At 48.3% G+C, this 23,193-nt stretch overlaps 1 long non-coding RNA gene across 1 annotated transcript; it reads left to right on the top strand.

Annotated features, from left to right (window-relative positions):
• Positions 1 to 922: 922 nt before the first annotated feature.
• On the top strand, positions 923 to 22,332 carry LOC147351684 (uncharacterized). Its single transcript, XR_015147619.1, has 2 exons — positions 923 to 7,176; positions 14,634 to 22,332. It is a non-coding gene; the product is annotated as an uncharacterized LOC147351684 (long non-coding RNA).
• The last annotated feature ends 861 nt before the right edge of the window (positions 22,333 to 23,193 follow it).

Here is a 23,193-nt window from a genome sequence, read left to right as displayed (position 1 = left end):
GCCCCAGCCCCATTGCGCCGGGTCCTGCGGTCTCAGGAATACCTGTCTTCCTGGGGCCTGGGGCTGGGACCTTGGCATCTGCTCTACATTGCTCTCTGGGAAGCACACTGGGTGGGCCCCAGAGTAGGTGTGAACAAGCTTCTGATCATAACACCCTTTTCCTTTCCTACCCTTTCCTCTCTTGCAACAGAGTCTGCATCAGTCTGACCAGAGCTAAGTCATGCGTCTTCTCTAGACCAAATATTTTGTCCTTGACTTTGGGACAAAATTTGGTGATTCTTACACCTTAGGGTTAAAGCAGGCGTGCATGCTTAGTGCCTCAGTTGTGTCCAACTCTTGGCAACCCCATGGACTACAGCCTGCCAGGCTCCTCTGTCCATGGGATTCTCCAGGCAAGAATACGGGAGTGGGTTGCCATGCTCTCCTCCATGGGATCTTCCCAAACCAGGGTTTGAACCCGCATCTCCTGTGTCTCCTACACTGCAGGTGGATTGTTTACCACTAGTGCCATCAGTATCCAAACCCAGACAGTCTGGGGGCTCGCCAACCTCAGGCCTGCCCATCTTCCTGGGGAGGGGGGCAGAGCAGGGTTACTCCTGGGGACATCAGTGCCTGTGTCCCACTCCTGGCCAGGGTAGCAATGACCAAGCTTCTGGACCATCTGTCCAGGGCCTGGCCTGGAGAAGGGGGCCCTGGCCAGCTCGGGGAGGAGGGGGCTGCTGCTGGTGATCCTACATAGCCCTAGGCCCAAGGTGAGCTCATCAGATGAGCAAGGCCTCCTGCTGAGCCTAGCGGGGGGGGGGGGGGGGGGGGAGGGGGGGTGAGGAGGGTGGGGTGGGGGGGTGACTAAGAGGACACTCTGTGCTCTCCTAACCCGCTGGTTCCTACTGCGTGCCCACTCTGTCTTTACTTCTTGAGCTTAGCTCTGCTGTCACTGACAGCACCAGGCAGCCTTTGACATACAGCAGCTTTGGAGCCATGTGCGGCCAAAGGGCGTGGCATTCAGGGCAACACCCCTGTGTCCTTCAAATTCAATTCCTTTCCTTCCTGGGTACATAGTGACACTACAGTTCCCAATCTCCCCTGCAGGCAGTCAGAGCCACGGGCTGAGCTCTGGTCAGTGGAATGTAGCTGAAGAAATCTAAACCATGCCACGTCCTGGTCTGAGCTCACTTTCTTCCCTGTCCCGTGGCCAGGTGTGGAGGACCCAGGGGAGGATGGCAAGGCCCTCCCTACAGTGGGCTGGAAGGGGCTTGAGTCCCTGCAGAACTACAAGGAGCAGAACCTACGCCCATTGCACCTGTGTGAGAAAGACAATCTTTATATGTGAAGCCACAGAAACACTGGAGTGGGTACTGCAGGTAGCAGCCCAATTAACAGTGTCTGATCCCAGATGAGAAGTCAGGGGGCTTGAATTTTTTTTTTTCCCCCAGCACTGCAAGGCTTGTGGGATTTTAGTTCCCCCATTAGGGATTGAACGTGGGCCCGGGGCAGTGAAAATGCAGAGTCATAACCACTTAAAGAATTCCCAAATTTATTAAGATTTTTTTTAACTTAAAAAAAGAAAAAAATCTTTTGACTGTGTCATCTGGCATGTGGGAACTTCATTCCCTGATTAGGAATCAAACCTGTACCCCTTGCATTGGCAGCATGGAATCTTAACCACTAGACCACCAGGGAGGTCCCTTGAATTCTTTAAGATTTTTTACTGTGGGAGTTACAAGTTTAGTCTCTGGAGGTGGACCCCCAGTTTCTCCCATGGATGGGCCATGAGATTCTGGGAAAATTCACGGATGTCCCTGTGCCCGTTTCCTCACCTGTGAGTGTGTGCACACTGCAGGGTATGTGGGAGGTATGGACAGTGATGGACACACTAGGTTTGTGGGCCCTGCTGTGTTGTGAGGGTTGGCATTTGATTCATCTCTCTGGGTCCCTGCTGGGCCTGGCACAGTGGCAATGTCTGATGGGCCCTGCCCAGGTGGCTCCTGGTCTTATGGGTGACCAGAGGACTAGAGCTCTCAGCTGAGAGCCCTAGGCAGACTGAGATGTGCCATAGAAGACAGGTACTAGCAAAGTGCTCTCTGCAAACATACTTAGTCGCTCAGTTGCGTCCAACTCTTTGTGTTCCTTTGACTGTAGCCCACCAGAGTCCTCTGTCTATGGGATTCTTCAGGCAAGAATACTGGAGTGGGTTGCCACTTCCTCTTCAGGAGATCTTCCTGACTCCAGGATTGAACCTGTATCTCCTGCATTGCATGTGGATTATGCGCTGAGCAATCAGGGAAGCCCTAAAGGGCTCTCTGGGGGGACATTAATTCTGCCTGAGGCTCTAGTTGAAGATTTCATGGGGGAGGTAGCATTTCATCAGGCCCTTGAAGGAGAAAGGATCATATTCAGACCACAGATGTGGGCCATGCTTGCTCTAGGTTAAGCAAAGTTCTGGTGAGTTAAATCCTGAGGTAGAAAGAGGGGGACATGTGTGGCTGGAATCGGCACCTCTAACATTTTCAAGGCCTGGGGGAAGATTTCAAACGGAGGCAGTGGTAGGCAGAATTCTGAACATGCCCCTATCCCAAGACCCCATCCCCTGGTTCGGTTCTGTTCAGTTCAGTCACTCAGTCATGTCCGACTCTTTGTGACCCCATGGACTGCCACATGCCAGGCCTCTCTATTCATCACCAACTCCTGGAGTTTGCCCAAACTCATGTCTATCGAGTCGGTGATGACATCCAACCATCTCATCCTCTGTCTTCCCCTTCTCCTCCTGCCTTCACTCTTTCCCAGCATCAGGGTCTTTTCCAATGAGTCAGTTCTTCCCGTCAGGTGGCCAAAGTATTGTAGTTTCAGCTTTAGCATCAGTCCTTCCAATGAATATTCAGGACTGATTTCCTTTAGGATTGACTTCTTTGATCTCCTTGCAGTCCAAGGGACTCTCCAGAGTCTTCTCCAACACCACAGTTCAAAAGAATCAATTCTTTGGCACTCAGCTTTCTTTATAGACCAATTCTCACATCCATCCATGACTACTGGAAAAACCATAGCTTTGAGTAGACAGACCTTTGCTGGCCAAGTAATGTCTCTGCTTTTTAATATCCCATGGTTACTCAGTCAAATACCAATCTAGGTCTCCCATGAAGGAATTGTGCAGATATAAATTCCCAAGTCAGTTAAAATACAGAGATTAATTAGATGGGTCTGACCAAATTAGATGAGTCGTTTATAAAGAGAGTCTTTTTCCTTTCTGGTAGCAGATAGGAAGTTAGGAAGATTCAAAGCACATGAAGGATTTCACTCAAGAGCATCTCTTGGCTGACAGCCAGCAGGGAAATGGGAACCTCAGTCCTACAACCATGGGACTGGATTCTGCCGACAATCTGAACAAGTCTGGGAGTGGATTCTTCCCCAGAACCTCCCGATAAGAGCTCATGATGATTTTGGCTTTGTGGAGGCAGAGAACCCAGTCGAATCCACACAGACTTCTGGCCGCTGAGCTGTGAGTTAATAAATGGGTGTTTTTGCCACTCAGTCTGCGGTCAATTGTTAAACAGCAACAGAAGACAAATACAGACGATGAATTACCACAATGTAAATATTCCAAAGCCAAAAGTCAAGCTTACAGACTGTTAATCAAATACTGTCTACCCATCTGTCTTGACATATATACCTTCATAATGACCTTGAAGGCCAGGGTCAAACTTGTAATTCTCTGATGACTTGGAATTCTGTGCCAGCAGGTAGCTGTCCTTAGAGGGCTGGCCCCTGGGTTCCAGCCCCTGGTCTGTGGTCTGAGCCCTCTTCTCTTGTCATTCCTGGCTCCATCCAGCACCAGGAGGGGTGGGGAGCCTTGGCTGGATGAGCTAAATTCCATTAACTCCCTTGCAAACAGCTGTCCCTTGCCTGTCCCTGGGGCCCAGGGTGTGGTTTGCCTTTGGGAAAGGGAACCTGGAGAAATCTCAGGGCAGTTTAGGAAGAAAATGCGATTGCCCTCAGTGTGCCAAGTGTGGTCTAGAAGGGAGGCCGTGGTTCTGGTGGGAACATCACTGGGACCTTCTGACTCCTCCTTCCCCCGGGGTGGCCAGAGCAGGCCTGCTCTATAGCTGGGGACCCAGGGCAAGGGCCTTTCTTGTCTCCTTTTAGTGTGTTAAAATACATATAAAGTACACCATGAATGACATTTGATATATTCACAATGTTGTGCAGTCACACCCTCTATTTCCAGAACACTCTCATTACCCCAAAAGGAAACTTCCAGACCAATTAAGCAGCTACTCCCTATTCCTCCCTCCCCCAGGATCTGGCAACCACTAAACTGTCCTCTGTCTCTATGGATTTACCTATTTTGGATATTTGTTATAAATGGAATCATACACTACATGGTCTTTTGTGACTGGTTTCTTTCAATTAGCATAATGATTTCAAGGTTCATCCATGCGGTTGCAGGAGTCAGCACTTCACGCCTTTCTATAGCCGAATAATATCCCATTGCCATGGATAGACCACATGTACAAGGGTCTTTCTGCCAGGATCCAAGATGGTAATGGGCTGGTGGTTGGGGCAAGTCAGCTGGTCGTTCTGCCTCTTTGTTTATTTCTCCTTTGTGACTCTTGGGGACTGTCACTCTAGAATATGCTGTTGGGGCTTGGGGACCCAGGGAGACAGCCAGTCTCACCACCTCCCCTTGTCTTTGCAACCTGATCCCAAAATTCCGCCCCGTGGTGGTGCCGGCAGCAGACACAGCTGGTATGGCCCTATCTGGGGAGGATGCTCCTGTTTCGGGGTTTCCAGTTGTCTCTGGTCAGGGGTCCCCAGCTGAACCCAGCAGAAGCCAGAGCCCTTCTCTGGTGACAGTTCTGAAGTCATACAGGGTGGGGCGGCTGCTGGTGGGGGCAGGGGCACATGGCCTTCGGAGCTGGGGTTGCTCAACCCTGGGGCCTGGAAGGCAGTGGGAGTCCAGACTGGCACCAGGCGAATTCGGCTCCATGCCCAAGGAGACGCTTAGATCTTCACTTGCGGGGCCTATTTTCCAGAGAAATTTAATTCCACATTGTTTGTTCTCTGCTCCACAGACGCCTCAGCTGAGGAAACCACGAGAATCTCATTTGGAAAAGAATTTGGCCCCTGGAGACCCCTCCCCATTTGCTGATGGGAGGGGGCCAAGACTTTGGTTGCCACCGCCAGCAAACCCCAAACCACAGGAATGTGCTGGGGTCACCTGGGGACAGAGGGAAGTTGGCTAGATAATGGGTGGGCAATGAGCCAGTGAGCCTGTGTCATGCAGGGGTCTGCTGTTCTGTGACAGGCATACTGGGCTTGGAGGCCCGGGACCTCAGTATGGATCCAGGCCCTGCCACTCTGGTCTGGGCTCTTGGGTGGTCATGTCTGTGGCTGACCATGCTCACCTGGCCACTCGGGGCCTCTGCCAGCTGTGGGCAAGGAGCTGAGCTTGGCGGTGAGGGAAGCCACAGATGGGACTGGGGGCGAGGCAGGGAGGGAAGGAGGTGAGCCGGTCTTGGGCTCTGCAGGCTGAACTGGGAGACACCCGACACCCACAGGCGCCTTCTAGAACCAGAGGAAGGGAACCACATCTATTATGGCATCAGCTAGGGGTCTAGCGGTGTGGCAGACACTTTATATCCTTCACGACATTTCTCCTCTCAGCAACCTCGGGGAGTGTCTGCCTTTCCTCTCTTTTACAGATAAGGAAACTGGGGAAGGCAAAGAGACTCGCCTAGGGCCACAGGGACTAAGGGCAGAGGCTGGGCAGAGGGCAGCCCTCCCTGAACTCTGTGTGCTTTCCACATCATGTCAGTGGTCCCTTTCTTGGCCCTCAGACTTGTTTCTTGAGGGGATGATAGTCCAAATTATAGTATATATATATTTTTTGAATTTTTTTTTTTTGGCCGGACAGTGTGTGAGGTCTTAGTTCTCTGACCAAGAATTGAACTTGTACCCTCGGCAGTTAAAGTGCAACATCCTGACCACTGGACCACCAGGGAATTCCCAAAATCACAGTGTTTTTGAGTTGGGATGGACCTGCCTCAGGCCTCCCACAGTGGCTCAGCGGTAAAGAACCCACCTGCAGTGCAGGAGCCGCAGGAGACATGGATTTGATCCCTGGGTCAGGAAGATCCTCTGGAGAAGGGCATGGCAACTCCCTCCAGTATTCCTGCCTGGAGAATACCGGGGACAGAGGAGCCTGGTGGGCTACAGTCCATGGGGTTGCAAAGAGTCAGCCACGACTGAAGGGGCTTGGTACATGGCATGTGCGGACCTGTTTCAAGCTGCCACTTTACAGATGGGCAAATTGAGGCCCAGGGAGGGGAGGTAACTTGTCCTGAGTCACCCACCAGAAGGCAGAGGTATCCTCCAATGCTCAGTGGCCATTTGGCCCACGTGGGTAGAGCTCAGAGGCCCTGAAGCCAAGACTGTTTGTAGTATCTGGTGGGACAGAAACTCCTTGCTCTGCCTAGGTTCAAAGCCTGTCTGTTGGCCTGATCCTGCCTCTGGTACTGAGAGAGTGTGGCTGGCTCAGTGCACCCTGTCCCCACTGCTGTGACAAGTCTGGGTCCTGCTGACAAGGTTCAGCCCTGTGTAGGGAGATGAAGGGCCACTTTATGCTGTTTCATCTTAACAGGTCTGTGTCATCTGGATTGACACAAGGGCGGGAGAGAGTCCAGTTTCTGTTCAGCAATGTCACCTGAGCTTGGTCATTTAATTGGCTGACCAATATTTGGGAGAAGGCAATGGCACCCCACTCCAGTACTCTTGCCTGGAAAATCCCGTGGACGGAGGAGCCTGGTAGCCTGCAGTCCATGGGGTTGCTAAGAGTCAGACACAACTGAGCGACTTCACTTTCACTTTTCACTTTCATGCATTGGAGGAGGAAATGGCAACCCACTCCAGTGTTCCAGCCTGGAGAATCCCAGGGACGGCAGGGCCTGGTGGGCTGCTGTCTATGGGGTCGCACAGAGTCAGACACGACTGAAGCGACTTAGCAGCAGCAGCAGACCAATATTTACGGGGGATTTTCTGAGAGCAGTCTGCGTGCTAAGAGTTGGAGAAAACAAAGATGAAATTTTATTTCCCTGCCCTCAAGGAGCTCACGGGGGAAGCAGGTCTGCGGTTAACAATGATGATTTCACTGTTTCATGATGTTCTTGCTCTGAAGGAGGATGTGTAAGTTGCAGTGGGATTGTGGGGGAAACCAGGGTGGGCTTTCTGGAGGAGGCAGAGTTGAGCTGAGACTGAAAGGATTATTAGCCCAGATGGACAAAGCAAAGGATGTTGAGTTTAGAGAGTTGGTTTAGTGAGTGCAAAGGAATGGATATGTGTCAAGGGAATTAGGAATAATTTAGAATAGTTGGAGCATATGAGTTGGGGTAGCAGTCATGGTGGTGTGGGACTTGAGACTGACTAGGAGGGATGTGAAAGCCTTTATACCTCACAGAGGTGTTTGACTTCATCCTCAGGGCAGTGGGGGAGGCAGCAAGGATTTCCATCTGGGACAGACCCAGCCAGATCTGTGTTTTGGAAAGTTGGCCTGGGCTGCATTAAGGATGACCCAATGGGGTTGTGAAAGGTAGCCAGGACGCCAATGTGGGGATCTGGGTGAAAGGGGTGAGGCATCCTCAGGCTGGGAGGGATGGAGAGGACCAAGAAGTGATAGGATTGAGGGGCTGGTTGTGGGCAGTTGGTGGTGGGGGAGTTGGTTTCTGGCTTGGGTGACTGGGATTCCATTCATCTTAGTAGGGAAACTGGAGGTGCAGGTTTCCAGGTGGGGATGGAGAGTCACATGAATTAAGTTTAGGATCGGATGATTTGAGGGGCTTGTAGGACATCCAAAGGGAGACATCTTGATGATGGTTGGTTGATATAAAGGTTTGGAGGCCAGAGGAAAAGTTAAAACTGAGGAGATTTTGAGGTCATCACTCTAAGTCAAATGCAGATGAGTTAAGGGACCACAGAATGCTCTGGAAGTGGTACAGGTTGATTTTGGCAGAAACAGTCAGTGCCCTGTCCATATCCCCTTGGCACTGCAACCCTGTAGCTCTTCCAGATGGCTTTCTCTGCAGCAGAAGCGGGCCTGGCCTGTATGAAGGACAGGCCAGGAGTGTCCCCAGGAGCATCCTCAGCAGTGACAGATGAGACCTGGATGATTAAAACCATAGCTCTTCTCCCTTAGGAAGGTATGGTCCTTGTGGTCTCCCGAAGGGCACTGGTGGGAGGGGCTTGTTAACCCCCCTCTATTGGCTCCTCCCCTTCTCTGTGTCACTTTTCCATTTTCCTATGAGTCCTTCCTGGGGTCACCCCTCAAGAAAGTGATTGGCATGCCCCCCCCTTTTTTTTTAAATTGCAGTATAGTTGATTTACAATGTTGTGTTAGTTAAGGTGTACAGTAAAGTGATTCAGTTATACATACACGTAATTCATTCTTCTTCAGATTTTTTTCCAATATAGGTTATTATAGAATATTGAGTAGAATTCCCTGTGCTATACAGTAGGTCCCTGTTGGTTATTTTATATATAATAGTGTGTGTATGTTAATCCCAAACTGCTAATTTTTCCCTCCCCCTCATGTTTCCCCTTTGGTAACCAGAAGTCTGTTTTCGAAATCTGTGTTGGTTTCTGTTTTATAAATAAGTCCATTTGTATCATTTTTTAAAACTTAGATTCCAGATATGAGTGATATCATATGAAATTTGTCTTTCTCTGACTTACTTCACTAGGTATGATACCCTCTAGATCCGTCCATTTGTCCATTTGCAGCATTTGTTGCTGCAAATGGCATTATTTTGTTATTTTTTTAATGGCTGAGCAATATTTCATTATATATATGTACTATATATGTATATACGTGTATATAAAGTACATATAGATACATGTACATATAAAGTACGTGTATATATATGTACTACGTCTTCTTTGGGTCTCTCTGGTGGCTCAGACTGTAAAGAATCTGCCTGCAATGGGGGAGTCCTGGGTTTGATCCCTGGGTTGGGAAGATTCCCCAGAGGAGGGCATGGCAACCCACTCCAGTATTCTTGCCTGGAGAATCCCCATGGACAGAGGAGCCTGGCAGGCTACAGTCCATGAGGCTGCTAAGAGTCGGACATGACTGAGTGACTAAGCACAGCACAGCACATCTGCTTTATACATTTCTCTGTCGATGAACATTTAGGTTGCTTCCATGTCTTGACTATTGTAAATAGCGTTGCAATGAACACTAGGGTGCATGACGTGCACATTCTTTTATTTTGGCTGTGCCCAGAGGCATGCGGGATCTCAGTTCCCCGACCAGGGATCAAAGCCACTCCCCATGCCGTGGAAGCTTGGCATCTCAACCGTTGAAGTACCCTGACATGCACATTCTTGTCATAGAATCTGCCATGGGGGAACCCAGCCCAAGATGTCAATTTGAATTTGGGATGAGAGTCTGCCTTGACCACTTCCTGCCTGTCTTGACTCCCAGCTGGCCTGGAAGTGGCTTGCAGGTGCCTTTGTGTCTGCAGCACCAGGACAGCCAGGTCAAGGCATGACCTGGCAAGCTGCTGTTGAATACAGAAATGAATAAACCCATCAGCGACTTCGCATTGCCTTTCAGAGGCCAAACTCTTCAACAAACCCGACAAGGCACCTTCCTACTTCTCCACCCTTATGTCACACCACCCTCCCCTCTGCTCCCTTCTTTCTTTCCCTTAGATTTCCCACGCTCCTTCCTCCCAGATGGCCCAGGTGGTTCTCTCTGCCTGTCTCACCTCTGCCCTACACTGGGCTTCTCAAGATAAGCCTGTTTATCAGTTTCTCTCTCTCCCCCTCCTCTACCCCTTCCTTCTCCTTCTCCTCTCTGTAGCATCTTCTTCCCCGGGAAATCTTCCCTGACCACCCCTCTCCAGCCTAAACCAGATCGGGTGGTACCATTCTATTTTCCATTGCACTCCGTCCTGCCTGCTCCCTATCACAGACTAGTTATGGGCTTATGGGATTATTTTAATAATGCTTATTTTAGACTGGCATTTCACAAACCTTTTTGATCATGACCCATGGTGAGAAAAACATTTTACCCAACTCACATAAATACGTATATAATTGAAACAGTGCTTTTCCTTACTATGTGGGGTACAGTGATATTTTCCATCCCATCCTATCCTATCCCATTCCATTCCATTCTGTATTTTTTTTTAATGCTGACTGTGACTCACTAAATGGACTGCAAGTTTGCCACTTAAAACCTGGTCTGGACACTAAACAGGATGCTTGTAAATTCAGGAGGATAGGGGTCCAATCCACTGTGATTCATCACTGTAGCCCCAGGGCCTGGCACAGAAAAAGGTGCTCCATCAATATTTGTTGAATGACCTACGATAATGAACGAATACATATGAATAAGTGAATGAATTGCCTACCCCACCCAGACAGGAAAGTGTGGCTTTGATCTGATTCTTCCGTTACTGAAAAAACCAGCCCACTTCCTGTGGCTTTGATCTGCAACCTTCTTTCTAAACTGCCCTGCCTCAAGCCAACAGCTCCCCGAAGCTCATTTCCTGCTTTTTGAGCACCTTATCTCCCTCTCTAAATATTCCTCAGCTTTCTCTTTCGGTGAATATGCATGCCTCCCCGCCTCCAGTTCCTCTTCTCCACACCTTTGGCATGGGGTGGGGCTGGCTGACCTCTTGGGACAGTTCAGTTCAGTTCAGTCGCTCAGTCGTGTCCAACTCTGTGCGACCCCATGAATTGCAGCACGCCAGGCCTCCCTGTCCATCACCAACTCCCGGAGTTCATTCAAACTCACGTCCACCGAGTCGGTGATGCCATCCAGCCATCTCATCCTCTGTCGTCCCCTTCTCCTCCTGCCCCCAATCCCTCCCAGCATCAGAGTCTTTTCCAATGAGTCAACTCTTTCCATGAGGTGGCCAAAGTACTGGAGTTTCAGCTTTAGCATCATTCCTTCCAAAGAACACCCAGGACTGATCTCCTTTAGGATGGACTGGTTGGATCTCCTTGCAGTCCAAGGGACTCTCAAGAGTCTTCTCCAACACCACAGTTCAAAAGCATCAATTCTTTGGCGCTCAGCTTTCTTCACAGTCCAACTCTCACATCCATACATGACCACTGGAAAAACCATAGCCTTGACTAGACCGACCTTTGTTGGCAAAGTAATGTCTCTGCTTGGGCGAAGTACTTCCCAAATCTCAGCCTCTAGGGGTGCAGAGCATTTCTAGGTCAGGTGTGTCCTTCAGTTGGGGCTGGAGAGTGGTGTACATCCTGCTGATGGACTTTGGGGCAGGAGGGGAATAGATGTTGATCAAAGAACCTTGCATATGTATAATGACAAATGGTGAAAGATACTATGAAGGAAAAGCTGTGGTTTCCTTGAGAATATGTAATGCAGAAACTGCCTCTGGGAGATCAGGGAGGGCTTCTCCAAGAAGAAGACAATTAATCTGAGATCCAAAGACAATAGAAAATAGGCAGGGAAAGAAGGTGAAGCAGAGAGAAAGAGCTGGCAAATGGAAGGAACTATAGTGCAAAGGTTCTGAGGTGGGAGCAATGGTACGTAAAAAATGGGGTTTAAAATGATGAGGCTGGAGAGGTAGCCAGGGGCCAGCCCTTGCGGACTGGGTTAGATATTTCAGACTTATTCCAAGAGCAGTGGGAAGGAAGTGTTTAAAGACACATGATGACACAGTTTTGAAAGATCCTTTGGCTATGGTATGGCTGAAGGATGGGAGCAGTGGTCAAGAAAGAAAGCTGAAAGACTAGTTCTGAGGTTGTGGCAGGTCCAAGAGGGTACAAGATTCAGTGTGGTGGTGGTGGAAGTGTGGGCACGTGATCAACCTTAAATACTGTACCAGGTAGGTCATTTGTCCAGTCAACACTTTTAAACACCCACCATGAGTCTGCTCTGTATAAAGCGCCCTGGGGAGCTAGAACCAGGCTAGGCTCTGTCTTCAGGCAGTTCACGATCTGTCTGGGAGGACAGGCTGGCAGCAGACCAGCCAGCGTGAAGTGCCAGGTGCTCTGGGAGAGTCAGCTGGCACATGTTTAAGGCACATGCCCAGAGGGAGAGTGGGCACCTGCAGCGGGTGCTTTCCTGCAAATGCTGTTTGAGCTCGTTTGAGCTCGTTTGAGCTCCGGGCAGAAAAAAGTCAGGGCTCTGGGCAAGAAATTCATTAATTCCTCCTCCCTGACCCCACCAGCATTTGCAGGACTCTTGGCCCTGGGAATCTCCGCTGTGCCCCATGGGTGCCTGTCTTCAAAGGTGCTTTTTTTGGAAGTAGTGGCACCTGAGGGTGTGCGAAGGCACTGGGGTCTCCCAGGTGTCTGGCAGCTGAGCCCATGAGGCCAGGTGAGGGCTTCTCACTCCCCTCTTCCTGCCTCTGAGTCACTTTCCTTAGAAGGGCAGTCCTTGGTAACCTTCTTACTCAGGAGTCTCCACCCTTGGCCTCACCCTGCCCTGGGGGATGGAGTCATGGAGGAGCCCTGAGGTGTCTTAAAGAGCAAGCCTGACCCCCCCACCCATACCCCAAGTAGGGCCTGGGTCTCCCCCTTGGAGTGGGGGCTCCCTGAAAGCAGAGCTGTTTCTTTGTCTTAAACTGGGGCAAGGCCTTGAGGAGCTTCCTTCCCAGAGGCCTCTTGACAGTTAACTCCCCACTGCCCCACAAAGGCTCTGAGGGACCCTCCCAATGTATGGGGTGGTGAGTGGTGGGGTGGGTTTGTGGGGCTGCAACTTCTTGCTCCCCATCTATCCTCCTAGTGCCAAGGACTGTCTGTGGTTCTAGCAGGGTTTGGACCCTGGGCTGTGGGGGTTGTTCACAGGCTTCAAGGTGTTTCTCCACTCATTCTGTTCATAAAGCCCCAGGGACCACTTCCTGCTGTGGCTGGTGTTGGGGTCTGGATTCATGGAGATGCTGGGGACATATGGAGCTCAGGTCTCTGATCTCGGCCTGGATTTCCCTCTGTCTCCTTTGCCTCAGGCTCCCTCCTCTGTCTCTTGCCTGGCCTTGGGGGTCGTTTCACATATCAGTCAACAGACCTGCACCAGAAAGGGAAGAAGTTTGGAGGGAAAAGAGACTGCTGATCGGCTCTTGGAGCAGCCCCACCACTGATCCTCAGGATGGAGGGCCCAGGATCATGAAGTCCACCCCCCTGCCTTCCTTCCAGGGAAAGATTTTCCAAAGTGAGCTGTGAGCTGAGCAGCCTCCAATCCTTGCTGGGATCTCACGACCTTTGGGGGTCCACCCAAAACCCTCAGAACACAGGGTGGGGTTCTTGGGGGAATAGGACACCAGCTTCCCCCAGACTCTTGGTGTTTGGATGAAGTATCATGGTGATGTGGGAGATAAACAGGCCCCGGGCTGAGCAGCTGCAACTGGTCTGCTGACACAAGTACCAGCAGGAGCCCTGGGCCCTGATTAGGTGAAAGTTCAGCCTGACATTTGCAGAAGAGGTCCTCAGTCTATGAGAGGGATCAAAGGAGGGAGGAGTCGCCAGCCCATAATATATCATACCAACCTCCCAGAAACCTTCATGCTGGAATTCACTTTGGTCAAGAGATGCATGCATATACCAAGAAGGACACTGAGTCAGAACAAATATGGGCACAGTTGAGATGACTGGCCAGAGACAGAAAACTGCCCCTATATAAGCAACTTAAGCCCCCATTGTGAGCAACTCACTCCGAGTGTGTCCATACGCTCATCCACATGTACTTTGCTATTGAGAAATGCTGTCCCCTCATTTCATGATCTCGGTCTCTTTGCTGAATTCTTTTTTCAAAGAAAATAAGGACTGAAGTCTTGCTTCCAGGCGTGCCACAGTGGAGCTAGAGGATTTAAAAAAAGGCAGTGGACTTTAACAGCTGTGCAGAGGTGACAAGAGAAGACGTAGGCAGTTAATCGCCAATAGGCATGTCCAGTGGCAGCTCTGTGACAACCTAGAGGGGTGAATGGGGTGGGAGATGGGAGGGAGCTTCAAGAGGGAGGGACATATGTATATATGTGTGGCTGATCCATATACTTGTGGCTGATTCATGTTGATGTATGACAGAAACCAACACAATATTGTAAAGCAGTTATCCTGCAATTAAAAAAAAAAAAAAAGAACCAGGAGATGGATCCTTCTTAGGCTCCAGTGTGCAGGAGAAGCAACATCCTTTTGGAATCCAGGGAAGCTCAAGGGGCTGTAGGAAGGTCAGAGAGCACAGGGGAGGCATGTTTCTTTGAGGACCTCAGAAATATCCCCCACAAAATCCCTTCTAGAAGGACTGAGGGGAAAACTCTTGGTAGTAGCATCTGAATCGGGCAGGGTCAAACCAAGGTAGGTAAATGAGAGAGGAGGCTGGAGAAAGTTCAGATACTAAGTGGAGAGAGGTGTCCAGGAGAGGTGGCCTCAAGGAGAAGCCATGATTCCTATACTACTGAGGTCAAGAGCAGCTGAACTGAGCAGAGACGTGAATAAACTCCCTTGGCCCATGCCCACCCCTCACCTAGGAACTTTCCGAATGGAGAGGGAAATTCTGATTTAAACACAGAAGAGGAAAGTCTTGCAAACAAACCCTGTCCACAAGTATTCCTCAGAAAGCAGGTAGAAGTTTCCCTGGTGGTCTGTGGTTACAAATCTGCCTGTCAATGCAGGGAGCACTCGTTCGATTCCTGGTCCAGGAAGATCCCACGTGCTGTGGAGCAACTAAGCCCCTTCTCCACAACTACTGAAGCCCACGTGCCTAAAGCCCATGCTCCCCAACAAGAGGAGCCACCACATCGAAGAACAGCCTCCACACACTGAAACTAGAGAAAGCTCGAGTGTTATGATGAAGACTCAGCACAGCCAAAAATAAAATATAAATAAATAAATGTATTTATAAATAAATCAATGCAGTAATTATGTACAGATGTGAGAGCTGGACCGTAAAGAAGGCAGAGCACTGAAGAAATGATGCTTTTGAACTGTGGTGCTGGCAAAGACTCTTGAGAGTCCTTTGGACAACAAGGAGATCAAACTAGTCACTCTTAAAGGAAATCAACCCTGAATACTCATTGGAAGGACTGATGCTGAAGCTGAAGCTCCAATACTTTGGCCACCTGGTGCAAAGAGCCGACTCATTTGAAAAGACCCTGATGCTGGGAAAGATTGAGGGCAGAAGGGAGTGACAGAGGATGAGATGGCTGGATGGCATCACTTATTCAATGAACACGAGCTTGGCAAACTCTGGGAGATAGTGAAGGACAGGGAAACCTGGCATGCTACAGTCCATGGGGTCACAAAGAGTTGGACACAACTTGGTGTCTAAACAACAACAACAAATAAATCTTTAAAAAAAAGAAAAAAAAAAAGAAAGAAGGTGGGATGTCAGACCCTTTCTTCAAATGGAAACTTGCCATCAGTGTAGACGAATAAGATGAAGTCAAAGGTAATCCAGCTGAAGGCAGTGGGCATGGAGGAAAGGGGTGAGCTCTCCAACTGTTCAGACCCATCCATCCTCCTGCCCCACCCCCTAGGGGTTCTATACTGAGTGATATATTCCCACCTCCTCCCGGGCAGTGGAGGAAGTCTGCCCTGGGTGTTGGCTTGTGGTGAAGCAGGAAGAGGTCCCTGATGTCCCCTTGCCCAGCGTTCACGCCCTCAGGCAAGTGGGGTCATCACCCGCATTCCTTCATTCACGGAGCTTGGGAAACAGTTGGCAGGACAAGCTCCCTGGGTCCACGCCAAGGAGTCCGTGTCTAGAGTCATTTGGTGGCCCCAGAAGGAGAAGAGGGAGATGCCAAAGGCTTTCTGAGGCCTCGTTTCTGGGTGGGTTGGGGGTTGTGGGGGGCTGGTGGCTCAGCTGGTAAAGAATCCATCTGCAATGCAGGAGACCTGGGTTCAATCCCTGGGTTGGGAAGATCCCCTGAAGAAGGGAAAGGCTACCGATTCCAGTATTCTGGCCTGAAGAATTCCGTGGACTATATGACCCATGTGGTCGCAAAGAGTCGAACACAACTGAGCAACTTTCACCTGTGGGACATGGGAGTGGGGTATACATGCGTCTGCCCCTCCCCAGCAGCTGGGCTGCAGGGCGTTGTGGGAGTCAGGTCTGGGTGTCAGCCTGGTGGTGAAACTTCTTTGGGTCTCAGTTTTCTTGCCTGTGCCACACCAGCCTGATGTTGTCAAAAATGGAAACTTCACCTTCTGTAACAAGACGCCTGTGGGTGAATTATGCTCTCTGCCTGGCCCCCAAGAGCCCCTCGGCCCACTCTATGCCTCTCTATCTTCCTCATAATGTCCTCCCAGTTCTCCCTGAACCTCCGGGGTGACCAGCTCCTTGTGGAATGTCCTCCCACGCTGGGAGCTGTGGGCTGTGGACCACGGCTGAGGGGAACTCCCTGTGGTCACCTCACTGGCTCCTCAGACGCACAGACACAAACACATACGTATCCTGAGGTACTGAAGAAAAGTTTGCCTCACCCTAGAGATTCCTTCCAAGAAGCCATGAGTCACCAGGCTCCTCTGGGCACCCCGCGGATTGATACTTGTCTTTTCAGCGACCACGTCTCCCTTGGCCCAGACGCCGGAAGGCGTGGTTTCAAGTCCCTATTCCCCCATGGATCCAGGGCCTGCTGTTGGGTGTGTGTTACTTGTAAACTCAGTTTTTTCATCTGTAGAGTAAGGACCATTCTGTCAATCAATATCCAGATGGCAGGACGGAAATTATTAGTGTATAAGTGTTTTTTCCCAGGGCTTCCCTGTTGGCTCAGCGGTAAAGAATCTACTTGCAATACGGGAGCTGCGGGAGACACAGGTTCAATCCCTGGGTTGGGAAGATCCCCTGGAGAAGGGCATGGCGACCCATTCCAGTATTCTTGCCTGGAAAATCCCATGGACAAAGGAGCCTATGGTCTGTGTGATCACAAAGAGTCAGACACGACTGAAGCGACTTAGCACCCAAGCACACATTCTTTCCTGGGCATTCCCTTCCCCGAGCCCACTGGAGGGAAATTCTGGCTTGATCTTCTTGATTTCTGTGCCTCTCTCAGCCTCCAATGAGGCGTCTGATTTGTCAGAATAATCCTTAGACAAATGTGGTGTAGAGTTGGGAAGACAGAGAGAGAAAGAAATAGCAGGAGCAAGACTAACAGAGGAGGGAGGTTTGGGAGCAGCTGCAATGTGTGAGGAGAAAGAGGGTGGGAGCAAGGAGACTGAAGAAGCATCGCTGTGATCTGTGAAGCCCTTTTGTTCAGGTTCAGGAATTCAAGTAAACAAACCTAGTTATTTCAAAATTGTCATTTTTCAGTTGCCACCCCTGATGATAACAGTTTTGAGACCGCACCACTTGGATGATGACCATGTATACGATGTTGTTATTGCTGTTTAGTTGCTAAGTCGTGTCTGACTCGTTGAGATCGCATGGACTGCAGCACTCCAGGCTTTCTTGTTCTTTGCTGTCTCCTCGAGATAGTAGTTTGAGTTGATAGCAGCTTGCTCAAACTTGTGTCCATTGATTGAGTCAATGATACCACCCAGCCATCTCATCCTCTGTCACCCCCTTCTCTTCCTGCCTTCAATCTTTCCCAGCATCAGGGTCTTTTCCAATGAATTGGCTCTTTGCATCAGGTGACCGAAGTATTAGAGCTTCAGCTTCAGCATCAGTCCTTCCAGTGAATATTCAGGATTGATTTTCTGGTTTCATCTCCTTGTTGTCCAAAGGACTTTCAAGAGTCTTCTCCAGCACCACAGTTTGAAAACACTGATACATATATCGAATGCTTGGCACATAGTAGGTGCCGTGACTGGGGCTGTATCTACTTAACTCTGGATGATGCTTGTGTACACCTGCACAGTCCCCCACTCTGGCCTGGATGTTTCCTGAGTGTGGCGGTGACCACGTTAGCTGGAGAGCGACTTGAAAGCTGAGACTATGCTGTGTCTCCCTATCCTGTCTCCCATTAGCCCGGGGGCTCCTGGAGGACAGGGACTTTATATTCATTGTTTGTGACACCAGTGACACCCAATATGGGCAGTCTATGTGAGGTTCCAGAACAGGGTCCTTCATACAGACTGTGTTATATCTCTGTTTCGCTTGATTCCTGGCCTGACCCTACCTGGGTCAGAGATGAAGACAGAGGGAGGAAGAGGGGAGAGGTCAGGGCCCCAAATGTTTTCTTCTGTCATCTACTGCCCAAGAAGGCAGAGGAGAATAACAGAGAAAGCATCCTGCCTCACCCAGCCCCAGAGCTAAATGTGTCATTCTGGAGGATGAAAAATCCTATCCCCACCCAGTGGGTTCCCGTAAATCCAGGTGAGCTCTGTCTGGTCCTCCTGACTCTGTCTCATGGGGTGGGGAAAGGGCTGAGCCAAACCAAAGTTCTGTCTCCCAGCGTTGAACATGTTTACTTGAGTTTGGCAAAGTGGCAGGACTTGGGGTGGAGGTCCTGATGACAGAAGCTCAGAAACTTCTACAGGAAAGGAACAAGATATTTGCATTGCGTACAAGTTAGAATCTGTCCATCTGGGTCATGGCTTGGTTTTTGTATCTCAGCCTGGCGGTTTTTACAGGCTGTCCCTAATTCAGGTTAGTTAGTTGCCATTCAATTAGATTCCAGCATTTACTGAGTGCCTACTGTGTGCCAGCTGCCACAGTTGGTGCTGAGGGGGCGGGAATCTTAGGAACAAGAGCAGGATGCTGCCTTTGGGGACTCTTTCCCCAGCACAGGGACAGATGTGCACACAGCTCTCTTGGTTGCAGAGAGATTAGAGGTGTGAACAAGTGCTATGGTTGGGAGGGGCACAGAAGACAGAACAGTGAGCCTTCTGGAGGGTGGGAAAGACTTTGTGAACGTGGGAATGTCTGATCTGGACATTGAAGACCGAGCAGGTGCTCAAAGACATAGAGAAGGAGGGAGGTGAAAGTAACGTAGAATGACGTGAAGCATGGTGAGAAGTTCAGTATGAAGTGGGGAAAAGAAACAGTCTTTAGCATTTAGTGAGCACCTACTAATCACCAGGTTCTGTGCCGGGTACTCTGCATGTATACCGTCTCATTTAATTCTCCCAGTAATCTAAGGAGGTAAGTACCATTGAGCAAAGTAATGTTTGGAGAGGACCAATGGTTGAGTCAGGATCAGTATCAAGTTTATCTGAATCTCAATTCCATGCTGCTTTTACTAGGCCAGTGGTTTCTTGAGTATTTTCTATGAAATGTTTAGGATTCTGGGAGGTGCTTTAGGGACACGTCTGATTTTCGTTTCACATTTAAAATATATTTTAATCGACACATGCTCAAATGTGTTATGTAATAAAAAAAAAGTTTTCCTTGCATCTCTGTGCATATTTTTGAATTTCTTGTAAATGTGTCATTGCTTAGAAAGACTTTGCATTCCTCTCAGTAAAATTGTAAAAATTTAAAATTGTAAAAGAGAACTCAGTCCCATGCCCATCATTTATGAGCCCAGATTACTAGGCAGGTGGGACTTTCAGTTTGTGATGGCCAAGCAAATGCACATGGGCTTATCTCCTCCTCTTCCTCCAGAAATGTCTCAGAAATAAATAATACACATATAAATCTTCCCAAAGAAGAGAGTTGGGAGAAAGCTGTCTGTGGACAAGAGAAGTCTCCTCATATTTATGGAGGAGTGGTTTGATGGAAGAGTCGTGACTGAGGAGGCAGGATGGAAGATGCTATAGGCTGAACGCACATGGCAGGCTCTGCAGCCCAGATGGGAGCTGACCCTTCCATGGAAGACTGAAGAAGTTTGAGATGTGAATATGTGGGGTGCAGGGGAGGGTGAGAAGAGGATATGCAGCTGAAATTGGGGGTCTAATTGAAATTCTATCAATGAGACACTAAACTTCTCTGACCCTTGTATGCAGAGTGCATAGCTCTGTCCTGCCCCTCCCCTATACTCCTTCTGCCTAGTAAAATAGAGAGTCTTCTTTAAAGAAATAAAACTCTCTGAGGAAGACTAGGATACCTGGTATTAAGATGGTATCCTAGAGTAAAGCACATTGCAGGCTGACATTTAGAAGTCCCCAGACATAAAGACCAACTCACTTTGAAACAAAGCCTGCCATTCAGCTCCTCTTATCTATGTACACAAAGCTTCCTGGAAACTTTTCTACTGCTTCATTCTTAACTATGAATGGGCAACCGTAAGCCAGAAGCTATTTGAGGAAACCTGAAATATGAAGTAGAAAGAACTAAGATAAACAAACTGAAAAAAGAGATCTCCAAGGAAACAGAAACAATTTATAGGTAGAAGAGAACTTAACAAGAGAATCGAAGAAGACATTATATCTATGAAACATGAGCAGTGCTATGAAAAAGGAACAATTAGAGAACAAAAAAAGTTCCTGGTATAAAAAATGTAACTTAAGTTCAGTGGAAAGACGGAAAGTTAATGTCAAGATAATCTGTCAGAAAACAAAGCAGGAAGGAAAGAAATATAATTATTTTTAGAGAAAAGAGGCAAACAATATGAGAAGTCCAGGTTTGATTAATAAGTATTTTAGGTAGAAGGGAGAAAATAGGAGATAATATTCCAATAAATAATTGAATAGAATTTCCCAGATCAAAAAGACTCAAAGCTTCCAGACTAAGAGAGCATAATGAACACGCAAGATTTTGACGTTTCAAAATACGTAGGAACATGGGAAGATGTTTACTAAAAGTTTTCAGAGAGAGAGAGAAAAAAAGACACCTACAAAGGCATGAAAATCAAAAAGGCATCTGATTTTTTATGAGTAGTGCTGGATGCTAAAACACAGTGGAACAGAATAATATCTTCAAAACTCGGAGGGAAAATGACTTTCAGTTTAGAATTCAATATCCAGCTAAACTGTCCACCAGGTACCAGGGCAGATCAAAGACATTTGTAGACACAGAAAGACTAAAAGAGCTTACTTCCCATGTACTTTTTCTTAGGAAGTCATTTGAGGATGTGCCTCAATAAAACAAGGGAGAAACCTAGATGGGGGAAAGATGAGGTTTTTGTCAGCTTGCAAGTTAGCTTGGTATGCAGTTTTAGTTAATTAGTTAATGAATGTATTTATAGTGTGTGTTTTCTCTTTGTTAAGTTTAGGTATCAGGGTTATGCTAACTACGTAAAACGAACTAAATTTTCTATCATTTTACGCTCTGAAAATATCTGCACAGGGACTAATCTCTTTCTTGAATGTTTGCCAAGAGCTAAAAGTGAAACACACACAAACACACACACACCCATTTAGATCTTATTAAAAAAGCAATTCTTTAACAATATTTTCTATGTTTTCTTTCATCATTATTTCATGACCTTTGTTCTGCCATCCAATATTCATTTTTACCCTTCCTTTATTTGAAAGAATGCAATTTTGTCAAGTTAGAAATTAAATGCAAATAAATTAATTAAAAAAAAAAGAAATTAAATGTAAAGCTCCCCCCACCTTCCAGAGAAGTGGGGCAAGTGATACGGTTTCCACCAATAAAATGAAAACATACGTGCTGTGAAAGGAGTTTCCAGAAAAGCCATTATTTTCCTGATTAAAGGGACAGATTTAGCTGTCTCTTTGCCCTTATCCCTTCTTCCCACCTAGAATGTGGATAGTATGCCTAGAGATGGATGGAGAAGAAATCCTGCGAGCATGAGGGCAAAAACTACTTGGTAAAGATGGTGCAGTGGAAACACAGAAGGAGCCCTGGTCCTGGATGGCATCCAGAGCTTCACACAGACCCAGGACTGCCTGTCTCCAATATCCTGGTGATTAAGAAAAATTCATCCTTTATTAGTTTAAGTTACCAATTGTTTAATTTCCTGTTTTGTTTGTTTATTCAGCAAATTCAAATCATACAAGCTTTAACCTCAGAGGTGCTTCCTGGAACACAGAAGTTTTTAGATTTTATGAAAAGGTATTGAGTAAATTGAAGGCTGTCGTGAAGGGGGACAACTTTCTCTTCTCCCCATTCTCCTTCAGCCCATAAAACAGGAACTGACATCCTCTTGGAAGTACTGGGAAGATACTTTTAAATTTTCTTGGCAGCCCCTTCCTGTTCCTCACTGGGAGAGGAGGACTGACCTCTTGATTTGGTGGTGTTGGAAAAAGGTATCAAGTGTGCCTTGCTCAGCCCGTTCCTGGCTCTCTCTCTGGGACTGATCGAACTACAAGCAGCGTGTGCTCTCTGCTCTTGCCTTCTCCAGGCAGTGAGTACCAGGGCAGTCCCAACCCTGCTTGAGAAGACTTCAACAGTCCAGCTGCTCTGCTGTGAGTGGGTGGGTAAGGTCACATCAGGAGAGAAGGAAAGGAAGCCCATTTGGGCCTTGGGTCTCAGCCACATCCTCCAACCCATCTGGACCAGCAATAAAGCTGACATTTTAATCCCTACTTGTCTCCTGTGACTATTTCTCAATTGGATCAGAACTTGGAGAAGTGAGGGGTGTGATTTACTAGCACCCACAAACCTCAACATCTGTTGACTTTTTAGCCCTAGTGGGAACAGGCACAGTTTGATGAAAACAATGGTTCACAATTTTGGTTATTATTAGACAGTACTTCTGTATGCTTAATTGGTTACATGTCTTTTCATCTCACTATCAAATGTATGTGCATGCATGCTAAGTTGCTTTAGTCATGTCTGACTCTTTGCCACCCTATGGACTGTAGCCTGCTAAGCCCCTCTATCCATGGGATCTCCAGGCAAGAATACTGGAGTGGGTTGCCATGCCCTCCTCCAGCATAAAAATGTATATCATGCTATTACTGTTTTTTTAAGGTAAGAATCTGGATTGGGAGTGATAAGGCTCTTCTGGGCTTGGCTGTCCCTGGTCTTCCTTGGTAGCTCAGATGGTAAAGAATCCGCCTGCAGTGCGGGAGTCCTGGGTTCGATCCCTGGGTTGGGAAGATCCCTTGGAGGAGGGCATGGCAACCCCCTCCTGTATTCTTGCCTGGAGAATCCCCATGGACAGAGGAGCCTGGTGGGCTACAGTCCATGGGGTTGCAAAGAGTTGGACACAACTGAGTGAATAAGCAGAGCACAACTAGGTCTGTGGCTTGACTTTCTGGGCTTCAGTTTTATCAGTTATAAAATGAGTGGGTTAGACTGGATGATGGATAGAAGCCAGTTCAAGGTTTGGTATTCTTTCATGCATTCAACACACTTTTACTGAGTAGCTAGTATATGTTGACTGATGATCTGAAGGCTGGTTATACAATGGTGGACAAAACAAATATGGCCCCACCATCTCC

Source organism: Bos grunniens, chromosome 19 (genome assembly GCF_055505025.1).
Source record: "Bos grunniens cultivar Pamir isolate PY7600 chromosome 19, Bosgru_T2T1.0, whole genome shotgun sequence".
Lineage (NCBI taxonomy): Eukaryota > Metazoa > Chordata > Mammalia > Artiodactyla > Bovidae > Bos > Bos grunniens.
This window is presented reverse-complemented; position numbering and strand designations above follow the sequence as displayed.